The sequence below is a fragment of the Phascolarctos cinereus genome, unplaced genomic scaffold (genome assembly GCF_003287225.1).
Source record: "Phascolarctos cinereus isolate Bilbo 61053 unplaced genomic scaffold, phaCin_HiC Scaffold_726;HRSCAF=1367, whole genome shotgun sequence".
Lineage (NCBI taxonomy): Eukaryota > Metazoa > Chordata > Mammalia > Diprotodontia > Phascolarctidae > Phascolarctos > Phascolarctos cinereus.
In genome coordinates, this window is record NW_027556098.1 from 9020847 (window position 1) to 9035351 (window position 14505).

Consider the following 14505-nt stretch of genomic DNA (forward strand, 5'->3'; position numbering starts at 1 on the left):
GCTTATGTTCTAATGGGGGAGATGACGTACAAATTATGAGATAAGTAGAAGATATGTGCAGTGTTAATAAAAGCCACTCCTAGAAGAAAAGGACTAACATCCTGGGGGACTAGGAAAAGCTCCCTGAAGATGGTACAATCGGAGTTGTCTCAATGGAATCCAGGGAAGCTAGGAGTCAAAATGAGAAACAAGAACATTCCAGGTCTGGAGGACAGCCAGTGTAAATGCACAGAAAGGGTAGATGGTTAGGGGAGATAGAATGTAGTGTAGGAGGGATACCCAGTAGGCCAAAGGAGCTAGATTGTAAAGTAGATGGAAGGAGACCAAGACTAAGGAAACTAGAAAGATAGGAAGTGGCTAGATTGTAAAGGTTGAGTGAAAAAAAAAGTCAGAGAGAGAAGGATGAATACAGGGCCAGAAGAAGGCCCCATAGGTGCAGTTGCTATTGCTGACAGGCTATCTCCCTTCCAATCATGCCAGTGTTGTATTTCAGAGGTACTTAATTCTTGTCATAACTTACAAATGGATCCCATCCCTGCTCATATGAATGTCAGACTTTCAGATGTGGATATAGCAGCACTTTGAAGATACTGAGGTTTCCTCAGTCCATAGTTGAGAAATTGAATTAGGTAGGCATCAAGACTTTAGCATCTATCTACTGGGTGAGTCATTATACCCAATCAATTTCCTTGCTCAAAGCACTATTCTTCTGAGCCAGAGAGTTGGGGTAGAGGTGAATGGACTTGCATTCTTCCTGGTGCAAGGATGCAGCATTAGGGAATGGTTGATGAGAGTACTTCTGTATTGAATTCTTTGTTGTTTACCTTGTATTCTATTTTTAGCAAATGTGCTTGGGCCTTATTATGATGTCCCATCATTAATTCTAACTGGTCAGGACGTGAAGAAAAAATGGGGGCTTCTGAACAGTGATTTTGAATAGATGGTGAATGCAAACATTAGTTTCACAGAATCTAAATGTGACTCAGAATACAACATTTGAAGGCATAAAGAATGAATGTTCTCAAATTCAACTGAGTGGTAGAGGAAGAAAATGAAAGTGTTTAGCTGAGAAAGCAATTGAAGAAGGCACTTTAACCATTACTGTTGGCTAGAATAAACCAAACATTTTAAAGTTAAGATTGGGAGAGAAATATGTGAGAGATGATTCCTAATAGCATGGAACAAGTGATAAAAATGTTTTTCAAAAGATAGAACAATAAAAGAAGTGGTAAATATGGGGGCTGCTTAGGAAGTTACATGTCCAAGTTTAAATTTTCTGCATAACTCTTTTTTTTCAAAAGAAAAGAGGGTTTTGTAAATCTGAAAAATGTCATGCCACATTCATTCCTTTTCACTTTATATAGTTTGTCCATATTCTCCCATGGAACCTGCTTAGATCCTCCTCTGGCTCTTTTGTTATTTTATGGATGTCAGCACAGTCTGTATATTTAACTGTATATTTGTCATTTTTCACTTCTACCTGACCTTTTCCAATCATACTTGTCCTTGATGATTTTTATATTAATTCGTATATTTGCATAACTCATCATTTTTAATATGCTATAACATACTTATATCTATTATGATTTCCATTTTCTTTTAGGCCACCTGCAATTTCATTTTTCTAGTATAGTGTTGTTCCATGATTCACAATGATATTCTATCACTGGAACATGGTTGCTGGTAAAAAGAAGGGCTTTTTGTGGCAGGCACTACTATGAAAATATTCATTGATAGGGGTTATTGCAACCATATTCATATATCAAGCCTATGCATTCAGAAAATTGTTCCAATGTGTAAATATTTCCCCATACATATAGTGGTTCTGAACGCATTTCAGGGTCTATTAATGATTTTGATTTGTAATGTTTACATGCTCTATAAATGTCCTCTTCTGATGACTCATGATAACTTGGCTCTTGAAAAATATGCTGGTGGAGCACAAAATCTGGCAGATTCTACAAATTTGGAAAAGTTTCTAGTAAAGTCTGAGAAATAGACTGCTTTTGCTGTCCAAAGACTATGTTTGTTAAATATGCAGAGGCTCATGGGCAGCTAGGTGGCACAGTGGATAGAGTGCCAGGCCTGAAGTCAGGAAGACTCATATTCCTAAGTTCAAATCCAGCCTCAGCCACTTACTAGCTGTGGGACCCTAGGCAAGCCACTTAAATCTGTTTGCCTCAGTTCTTTACCTGTAAAATGAGCTAAAATGAGCCAGAGAAGAAAATGGCAAACCACTCCTTGCCAAGAAAACCCCAAATGAAGTCATGAAGAATAAGACATGACTGAAATGAATTAAAAACAGCAACATAGCCAGTAGGTTGGAAACTCATGCAATGATTAAATCTTGGGTCATGAGGAAACATGAAATCAACACAAAGCAATGAGTTTTCTAAGGACTCCTTCCGCTTCCACACCAACAAGGGCAAACAGCAGAAAAGAGAGCAGAGGATAAGGATCACACAGTTCTTAGTTCTCCTACAAGCACTAATTTAGCTATTTGTCTTCTAAATGTTCATTCTTTCTTCAATGATCAGTAAGTTGGTATTATTTTAGAAGATCTGATTGGGATCCATATTAACATTCTTTATATAAATAAAGTCAGAAAGTCAGACAGCACCTGATTAGGATGATTCATAGGTTCTCCTTGGAATAAAAATAAATAAATAATAACAAAATCCATCTGGAAGAACAAAAGGTAAAGAATATCAAGGGATCAATAAAAAAATGTGATGGAAGGTTGACTAGCCATACCAGATCTGAAACTGTATTATAAAATAGTCTGTAGTAATAATATAATAATTATAAGGAGGAGGCAGAAACTAGGTACAGACCAACATCTCACACCATACATCAAGATAAGGTCAAAATGGGTACGTGATTTACACATGAAGTTGACAATGTAAGGAAATTAGGACAGCATGCCAGATCTATGGAAAAGGGAAGAATTTAGGACCAAACAAAGAATTACAAAATGTAAAACTGATAATTTTTATTACGTAAAATTAAAGGTTTTTTGCACAACAAAACCAATTGAACCAAAATTAGGAGAGCAGAAAACTGGGTGAAAATTTTTGCAACAAGTATCTCTGATAAAGGCCTCATTTCTTACATATATAGAGAAATGAGTCAAATTTATAAGAATACAAGTCACTCTCCAATTGATAAATGGTCAAAGGATATGAATAGGCAGTTTTCAGAAAAGAAATCAAAGCTATCTATAGTCATATGAAAAAACTCTCTAAATCACTATTGATTAGAGACATACAAACTAAAACAACTCTGAGGTACCACCTCACAGCTATCAGATTAGCTAATATGATAAAAAAGGAAAATGATAAATGTTGGGGGGGGATGTGGGAAAACTGGGACATTAATATACTGTTGGTGGAGTTGTTAACTGATCTAACCATTCTGGAGAGCAACTTGGAACTATGTCCAAAGGACTATAAAACTGGGCACATCCTTTGATCTAGCAATACCACTGCTAGGTCTGTATCCCAAAGAGATCTGAAAAAAGGAAAAGGACCCACATGTACAAAAATATTTATAGCAGCTCTTTTTGTGGTGGCTAAGAATTGGAAATTGAGGGGAAGCCCATCAATCGGGGAATGGCTGAACAAGTTGCGGTATATGATTGTGATGAACTATTATTGTGCTACAAGAAATTACAAGCAGGATGATTTCAAACAAACAAAAGACTTAAGTGAACTGATGCAGAGTAAAGTGAGCAGAACCAGGGGAACACTGTATGCAGTAATAATAATATTGTACAATGAAAAACTGTGAAAACTTAGCTATTCTCAGCAATACAATGATCTAAGACAATACCAAAGTACTCATGATGAAAAATGCTATCTCCAAAGAAAGAACTAATATTGTCTGAATACAGATTGAAGCATGCTATTTTTCACTCACTCACTTTATTTCTTTCTTTCCATCTAACTGGCCCAAAGTAAATAGAAGCTCTTGGTGAATTCAAGTCACCTAATGTTATTACTCTGTCACATTTAATAATATTTGAAAAATATGGGAAAGGTATCACAATCCTGGAGAAGGGTAAATATATTAATTTTCAGAAATCATTCTCCTGGGGAAGGGAATGCTAGGAAAACAGTAAACCAGATTAACATAAAATAGGTTTAGACCACCAACTTTTACCAGATACCATAAGTTCCAAATTCATCAGGAATTTAAATTTAAAAGGTAGCATTTTTTTTAATGGATACTGAACAAAGTTGTATCTTTCAGACCTAGAATTAGGGTATGAAATTATAATCAAATAAGAAATATAGGTAATGACAGAAGACAAACCAATTTTGATTGCATAAAATTGAAGAGTTTTTTTCCCATGAATTAAACCAATGTGTTCATAACAAGATAACTTGTGAAGTAAAAAAAAAAACTTTTTATCAGATCTCTCTGGTAAAATTCTGTATTCATTAGATATAGGGAATTGACAAATATGTGACTAAAATAGATAAATGCATCATAGAACATGAGTAGTTTTCAGAAGAAGAAATGTAAATTATCAACTATGATATGAGTAAAATATTTCAAAGCACTAATAATATGGAAAATAAAAATTAAAATAAGGCTAACGCATCACATCAACTCCATTAAGTTGGCAAAGACACTAATATGTTAAAAAAAAAAAAAAGGCCAGTGCTTGAGAAGCTATGTGAAGAAATAAATATACTATTGAAAGAAATATGAATTTTTCCAACTATTATGGGAAATAACTTGTAATTGTAAGAGAGGTCACCAAATTATGTATACTTTAAAAAGCAATTTCAATAATGTTAAAAATAAAAAGTGATATAAATGTCACAATTAGTCTGTAAGCTTCTCAAGGGTAGGGATTATGTTTTTGCCTCTCTTTGTGTGTCCAGTACTTAGAACAGTGCTTGGCACATAATAAGCATTCCATTAATGCTAATTAATTGACTGACTAAAATGTCCAGGCATTTTGACCCAGAGAGTGCACTGCTATGCATATACTCCAAGGAGGTCATAAACAGAAAGAAAGTTTGCATGTACTCCAGAATATTCGTAGTTGCACTTTCAGTGGTAGCTAAGAACAGGAAGAATGTAGATTATAGATGCCCTTTGACTGGGGAATTGCTAAACAAACTGTAGCATGTGAGTATAATGAATTTCTATGCTATGAAGAATGATGAATATGAGTAACCAAGAGAAGCATAGGAAGACAGACGTGAACTGATATAAAATGAAGTAAGCAGAATAAGGAAAACAATACGTATGCACAGTGACCATAGCAATGAAAATGTATGGAAGAACAATTGAAATTAAAGACAAATCAGCATGCTGGTAAGCTGCATAATTTCATAAGAGGTTCTGGAGAAAAGTTAAGAAAATGTATATCCTTTCCTTTGTCTGGGTAAAGATGTATGGGTATAGAGTGTTTCATTTGCTGTCATATTTATTTGATCTATGGGTTGGTTTTGCTAAATTGTCTTTTTTCCCCTCTTTCTTTTTTTGTACATGACATGCTTCACTGGATAGGAGACAGGGAAGGGACAGAGTCAGAAATAAAGGTGATGTAAAAAAGAAAGATATCAATAAAATGTTTTTTTTCCAGAAATGAAACAACAAATTGTAGCATTAAAAATTCTCCTCAAAAAGGGGTCTTTGACATATATAGTCACAGCGAATTTTTATGATCCTGAGTATCAGTATCATTAGGCATAAAAAGAGAGACACATAGACATGTGAAATGTTTTTTTTCTTCACAGAATCCTAATAGAATGATTTCCTATGGATGCAAACCAAGCCCTGAAACATTCAAAAGCTTCCCAGTTAAATCTATAGTTATTCAGAAAGACCTAACCATCAAACAATTGAACAGATTGAACAAATAGCTTATTGGGTTATCATCTCTCTCTCTCTCTCTCTCTCTCTCTCTCTCTCTCTCTCTCTCTCTCTCTCTCTCTCTCTCTCTCCTTGCTGTATCTATACATACTTCCTGGTCACCTCTGCCTCTTAAAATCCCTAATTTCCTTCAGGGCGCAGCTCATGTGCTAACTGCTATACAAACATTTTCTTGATATGTCTATATTTATAATATCCACATGGTTATATCAGAAACAAAATGCTACAGATGGAAAAGGAACTGGAATCAAAATGGAAAAGGACTTGAGATTGAATGATATTTGGAAAACTGCCTGATGTTCTCCGTGACCCTAAGCTGTCCACTGCTGCAAAACCTTTGACTTTGCTGTTCTCCCATTACTGTTCTATGCCTGTAAATCATAGAATGTTTTTTTTTAAATTTGAGGAGAATATAGTCTAAGTCAACAAGCATTTTATTGTGCACCTACAAGTTGTAAGGCGTTATGTAAGTGCTGGGAATGCAAATACTAAATGAAAAACAGACCTTTTCCTCCAGAAACATGATTTATACTGAGGGATACATATATATGGGTAAATTTGTATGATCATTTCAGGCAGAAGAGGGCAATAAGAAGTAAGACATAAGGAAATATTTCTTGTAGGAAGTAGCATATGAGCTGAGTTTTGAGTTTTGAAGCTGAGGTTTTGAAGGAAGCTAGGGATTCTAAGATGTAGGGCTAAGGAAAGGTATAAATTCAAGGAATGGGAGATAGCCCATGGAAAAGTAGATTAGAGTCAGCCCACAAAAGAATTTAAATGTCAATATGAAAACTATATTTTTAATAGGGATTCACTAAAGCTTCCTGAGTAGAGAAGTGACAGTCAGATTGGTTCTTTAGGAAGATTATTCTGGCAGCTGCATGGAAGAATAATTGGATATAGGAAGAAACTAAAGTCCAGAGATCATTACAAATATTTAAATGATAGGTGATGTGGACCTGAACTACAGTCATATCCAAGTCAACAGAAGAAGATGAATGGGAGATATGTTGTGAAAGTAGAACTGCCAAGACTTAGCACTGATTGGATATGGGGTTGAAGGAGATGGAAGACTCAAAGGTGACTCTGTGAACCTGGGTGCCAGGGAGGAAGGTGGTGTATACTACAGAAATTGAGAAAAAATAGAAAAGAAAAATAGTTTAGGGTGGGCAGGGGAATGAGTTCTCTTTAGGATACTTTGAGGTTGAGATGTCATTTATTTGGTGATGCAGACATGTCATTCTGGATAAGATGAGGGTTAGGTTATAGCCTTGAGAGTTATCTGCATAAAGATAATATTTATTCCCATTGGAGCTACTGAGATGAGAGAGAGAAAGTGAGAGTAGGTTTAAGACAGATCCACAGATTACCCAAGGGGTAATAGATGGTTGAATGCATCCTGTTACCAATGATGATGTACATATAAAAAGTGGCATAAGGATTTGCATTTTTACTATTTGTGTGTAGTCCCAAATGAAATTTCTCACATATAGATTACAAATTGGATATGCCAGAAGTGCACTTTATCATACACAGTCAAAATACCTTACTTCAGTTTCATTTTAGTCTTAAAACAACCTGGAGGGAACTATTTTAATAATGTCACTTAACTACGTTATTCGGTAAAAGTTTTTGAGTTCATAGTAGCTAGAATACAGTTCCATGAAGTGGCCACATGTATAGAATGTTATTTCACTAACTACCAGTTGGTACTTAATGCCATTGTAGTTTGTCATAAACTTAATCTTTAGTTGATACTAAAATAAATGTACAATCATGATATCGTAGATTTCAAGCAAAAAGGACCAGCAAGCCCAACTCTCTACTCTATACATGAAGAGATTGAGGTACAGGAATCTTAAGCAATTTGCTTGGGGTTAGCAAGTAGACAAGGAAGGATTTGAACTCATGTCTTCAAGAGTCCAATTCCTATGCCTTCTCCACTTCATCCCATTGCTTTTTCCATGTCCAGAAAAGGAAGCAGGCCAGGTATATGATGTGAGATAACAAGTGGACTATTACCACTGAAAAATGACAAAGTGACTAACCACTGGAATAAATTTACGCTTCCTCTATGGGAGATTTATAGAAAGACACACAGAAAAAAAAAATAAACAGAGTAAGATGTGAATAAGTTGCCATCTAAAAGGGCAGAGAGAGGGCTATCACAGGTGAGAGCATGGATCCATCAAAGTATGAAGCAGCTAGGTGTCATAATGGATAGAGTATGGGACTTGGAGTCAGGAAGACCTGAGTTTCAACTAGCTGTGTAACTCTGGATGAACCATATAATCTCTCTGTGCCTCAATTTCCTGAGCTGTAAAACAGATAATTTCACCTGCTTCCCAGGGTTGTTCCTGGGATCAAATAAGTAATTATATAAAGTATTTTTAAAACCTTAAAGCTCTATATAAATGCTAGCTATTATTACTAATATTCTATAAAAATAAGATGAATATAAAACTTTGGCAGAAAATTACAGAGTGTAATCTGGGCAATATTTTTTTTAATTTGAAATGTAATTTCTAAATCATAGCTTCAGCAAACATCACTTTTTTCTCAAAGCAGACATTAAAGAAGCTGCAAACATATGTGAGACAGTACTTGGAGGGATGTAAAGACTAGAGTTGGAGAATTCAGAATAGCTATTCGATGACAGGAGCTGATAACAGAAAATCATGTATTTTTTTTTAAAGTTAGCTTCCTCCTTCATCTTGAGGGTCCTCCCCTTGTACTAGCTCCTTCTCTGCCTCTAAGAGATACTATGATGCCAAAAGAGAAATTAATTATCATTTTCTTTTTTAATGGGGTGAGATAGAGATGGAGTAGGAAATGAGTGGAAGATGGTGTCTTGTAAGTGATGACTAGAAGATGATGTGTCAGAAAAGGAGGGTGGGACCATCAGCCCTCAGAGGTTTTCAGACTAAAAACAAATTTGAGATTCATTTACCTAGGCACTGGCTTAATTTTTAAAGCTAGGTTAGAGAAGCTTTAGTTTGGATTCAAAATGAATAGAAAGTGACTGACTTTGATGGATACCTAGGAAGATATGAATAATAATAAAGAGCTTTGACTTATTTTAAGGACAAATACATTCTGAAGACTGTGTTATTATGTCTCTTTCTCTCTCTCTCTGCCTACCAGCTGTCTATCATGCTTACCCACTTGCTGCTTTTCAGTTTGTTAACCTTCCAGCAATGTAAAAATGTAAAGCTATTTTCTCTTCATTCTAATTGTATATTTTTATATAATTAAATATCAACTACTGACTTTCATTACCTTCAGATTTTACTTGAGTGTATATCAAAGGCCTGGATATGAATGGGAGGAAAATTGGTAAGAGAAATATGTAATATGCACAATTGATCAAAGAGGTGCAAAAACAAATTAAAAACAAAGAAAAAATGTGTAGCTATAGATACATATATGTATACCCTCATAGACACAGAAAAATCTATCTATACACTTCTCTAGATAGGAGTCAAGATAACACAAACTTCAAACTTCTAAAGAGAATGCAGATCTGATTGGCATCTACAAAAATGTCGTCCTCGGACTTAATGGCAGGATTAATAAACCAAAGCCCATGAATTATAGATGAGATCTCACACAGTATGGCTGGTATTTTTAGCATGACAGGGTAGAACTATGCTGCAGGTGCTCTTTGTATTGACGCTAGAGCCAGAAGGGAGAAGGAGTGCCCATAAGAGCAGGCCCAGGAAGGTCTCATGAGAGAAAGCAAATGCAAAACTCACCCCTCTGCAAAAAGGAGACAGATTTTTCCTTGTGTGTGAAACAGAATGGCAAATGGAATGGAATGAAGCAAGTTACAGTAGGGTAGTTACTTGCTCAGCATACTAAGTAACCAATCTTGATGGCGGCCTCTGGAATGACTACTCCAAGCATTTCAGATTACTTTAGTGATCAAGGGCAAAGTTAGTATAGAGCTGGGAGGTTTAACTTCTCCTGAACTACAGGCAATCATTGGAAGAAAAAAAGCCAACAATATAGTCAAGAAAGATAATAATAACAGGTGATGAAGTGATAGAATGGAGAGCATAACAAATGTAAGGAATAAGTCTTTATAATTGTTTTAATTGCTTTTAGAGGCAATTATAAAATGTTATTATTTGTGCAGGAGCCCAAATGAAGCTTTTCACATGTAGATTATAAAGTGGAGATATGCCAGAAATGTCCCTCATCACACTGGGCCAGATACTTTACTTTGATTTTATTTAAATCTTGAACAACCTAGAGGAATCTATTCCAACAATGACTCAGCTACATTATTCAATAAAAGTTGTGTCTTTCAGAGCAGTTAGAATAAAGATCCATGAAATGATCACACTTATAAAATGTTATTTCACTGACTACCAGTGTGGTACTTAATGCTATCATAGTTGGTCATGACCATATTCCCTTCACCAGGTACTAAAATAAATGTATGATACCGGATATTAACAATTGGAAAACACTTCAGAGATCATTTTGTTTAATCTACTCATTTTATAGATGAAGATACTGAAAGTCAGATATTCCTCAAATTACAAAGATAGTAAATGTCAGAGCTGAGATTTGAACCCAGGTCTTTTTATTCTAAAATCTAAAATTCTATTCCTCCACAATTAGTATTTTCCACTTCTCCAGATTTCATCTCAGAAAATTTTCCTTACATGTACTGTCACTGTAATTTCTACCTATTGATCTAACTTTAACTTTTTTGGGCCAGACAGAAGGAATCTAAAATCTAATCCCTTTTAAACACTTAAAAGGGATCACCAGTACCTTCCAAAGACATCTCTTCTCCAGAGTAAGCATTTCCAGTTCTTTAGTCAATTCTTGTATGACTTGTTTCCAGTTACCTCACTACACATACACACACACACACACACACACACACACACACACACACACACACACGTATATATGTATAGGTATATATATGCACAGGTGCATATATATGTATACATACATGCATATATGTATGTACATATATGAAAAGAGAGTGACCAGCATGGGGCGAGGTGACTGGAGGTGACTAGTGAGGTGGTATGTGTGTGTGTGTGTGTGTGTATTTATATATATATATATATATATATATATATATATATATATATATGTATATATATATGTATATATATATGTATATATATATACATTATATATGTATATATATATATAATACACATGTACACATGTTTTTATATATGTATTATATATATATATATATATGTATATATATATATATATATATATATATATATATATATATATATTAATTTAGGCAACTCTAACCTTCTATCAACCCATTAATAAGTATTATTTTGGTTCAGTCATTCAACCAATTCTGAATCTATCTACTGTATTACCATCTAGCCCCCACAGCTCTTCATAATGGTCCACAAGGGTAGCATGAAAGAATTCTCAAATATTTGGCTGAAATCCAGGCATATCTTCTCTACAGAATTCTGCTGATCTACTAGTTTAAAAATCCTGTTTAAAAAAAAGAGAAGAAATGATGTTTACCATGACTCATCCTCATGGAACCACACTGGATCTCTACTTCCTTTCTAAATGTTCACAAACAATCCCTTCTGGAATTTTGTTAGGGATGTAAATCAAGCTCACTTGTTAGGACTGTGTCACCTTTGACAATTATACAATTATCAACCAGGACCTCGTTACCTTCTAACTACTTAGGATAGGGACTATGGGTGGCAGGAGGAGAAATCCACTTCACTATGCCCTATTTGATGCCATATAGCAGGGTTGCCAAGCTCCTAGCCCTCAGAAGCAGGAAAATCTCCAGTGTGGAACCTGAACCAGATTAAAATGTAATTGGGAAATGTATAACAAAATAATATAATACAATGTAGATAACATTAATGTATGGTTTTGAAATGTATAAAAAATAATATAATACAATGTAGATAATGTGTGATGTTCTAAGTCAATGTCCAGCCTGAAAAGATTGGTTTCTATTTGAGTTTGATGCCTATTTGGCACCATCACCATACAGGACAAATAGGTATTAGGAGTATGAGAAGCAATGTTATATAACTGTGTTAGGGCAGCCATTTTCTCTTGTTGGTATCATTAAACCAACTTGACTTGTCCCGTAAGAGTGAAACAAATGTCCCTTCTGGCCCACAGATCTGGCACAGATCTTCAGAGGGCAGAAAGTGTAATGCTTGCTCTGACCCATAGAGGGTGCTGAAAAAGTCAAGAAAATGCCCCGTAACAAGGAGGAAAATAACTATACAAGACCTAAAGTTGTGGTCGAAGCTGAATTTCTCCTCTCCTTCTCCCTGTATGTCTGTCTCTCTGTTCTTTCTATCAGGAATTAATCCTCTGTCTTCAATCATGCATTACGCTCCTTCTAATCGTCCCCTTTCCAGCATTTATAACAGGCAGAGAGAATTCTGTTCTTTTCTTCTTTGGCTCAACTCCAATAGTTACATGAGAGACCCAGCTGAGCCCAAGAGTGGTATCAACTAATAATCTAATTATATCTTATTTTCAGGAATGCATATGTGCCTGAGTTTATGGGGCTAGCATAAAGAGTTCTCACTTCAATTGACAAAAATCTTTTTTTTTCCCTGATGGATTTTTTATGTTTCTACTGAGCTAGAATCTTCCCTAGAAATAAAAGCACTTGCAAATCCTCATTTAATATGTCTCCTCTCTCAAGCAACATTTTCTGTTTATTGTAACTAGCATTCAGCCCAACACCCATTCTATTGTCCACTGCCTAGAGAGCTTGATTTACTTGCTGGAAAGGGTGAGGGTCAATTGTACCCCAGATCCTCTCTCTGAGCCGTAGATTAGACAAACTCTGTAGAACTCTGGCTTGCTTCCATGACAACATCACTTCAGAGAATCATCACATCTCAGAAGCCACGGAGTAACAACCTATCCCTGAACAAAAGTCGTTTCTGTCATACTGGCGAATGGTCATCCAGCCTTTGTTAGGTCTCCATTTCCTTTTGAGGCAACCCATTCCACTTTGGGGGATGGGAAAGGAAGAAGTATTTATAAAGTGCATACTATGTGCCAGGCCCTGGGCTCTCTTGGGGGGAAGGGAATGAACATTTATATAGTACCTACTATGCGTCAGATCTTTTTTACAATTATCATCTCATTTGATCTTCACAACAACTCTGAAAGATAGGTGCCTTTATTATTCCCATTTTACAAATGAGGAAACTTAGAAGTTACATGCCCAGGATTACCCAGCTAGTAAGTATCTTAGTCTGGATTTGAACTCAGGTCATCCTGCATCTAGTGCTGTATCCACCAGATTACATAAATACCTAGGGATTCGGGATGTTTCACCATGAAATACTCTGAAGTCATACTGTTTTGATCAAAATTCTGAAGTATTTAAATGTCATTTTCCTTTCTGTTTTTGTGGTCATCATGTAAATTTTTCATTTAGCCCTGCATGCTTTCATTTGTTTTAATTCAAACGTGTCTTCCCAAATTTTTCTGAATTCTTCATATTCATCGCTTCTTATGCCAAAATAAAATTATATTAATTACGTTTCTATTCATATGCCACAATTGGTTGAGCCATCGCCCAATTTAAGGGCACTTGCTTTCCTTCTGGTACTTTGCTATTTTGTTTTCTAAAGCTGTTATAGTTTTGAATAGGGATCTCTCCTATCTTTGATCTCTGTTGAGTATCTGCCTAGTTGTGGTATTGTTGGGTTGAAGGATATCTGCAATTAAATGACCTTTTTTTTTAGCATAATTTCACATTTTTTTCCACAGAAAGGTTAGCTCAATTGGCAGCTCCACTAACAGTGCATTAGTACAGTAATCCCCAAATCCTTCTAAAATGTATCAGCATTGCCAGTCTGATGGATATGAGGTAAAACTTCAGAGTATTTTTTAAATTTGAATTTATCTTTATTAGTAACTTCAATTAATCAGTCCACCAATCAAAAATCATTTGTGTACATTCTTTAGTTAAGAATATGCCCCTAGCCAGAGGTTTCAAAGCTACTTCTTTTCATTCTCTTCTAATTTTTTTTTTTGCATATGTGAGCTTTTATATTTAGGTCATATATCCATTTGGAACATATTGTGGTATACTATGTAAAATGCCCCAAGACTAATTTCTGCCCAACTACTTTTCAATTTTCTTAGTGTGTGTGTGTGTGTGTGTGTAGTTGTAATCTTTATACTGGTAATTGGTGCCTTTTGGTTTATCAAATACCATGCTACTATGTTCATTTTATTCTTGGTCTTTCTTGCCTAATCTTTCCCACTAATTAGTTTTTATAATTTTTAACCAACATCAAACGGTTTTGTTGATTACTACTTTATATTATAAAATGACATCTAGCAGTGCTGAGCTATCTTCATATCTGCTTTTTTTTTTCAATTATTTCCCATGAAATTGTTGACCTTCTCTTTCTGCAGGCAAATTTTGTCACTATTTTGCCTAGTTCAATAAAGTGAGATATTGATAGTTTGATTGGTATGGAACTAAATTTATAAATTAATTTAGGTAGCAAAATTATTTTATTATATTCACAATCATTTGTCTTACTTTATTTCTCTAGTGTTCTATCATGTATTTAAATGTTGCGAATGTGTCTTGCTACA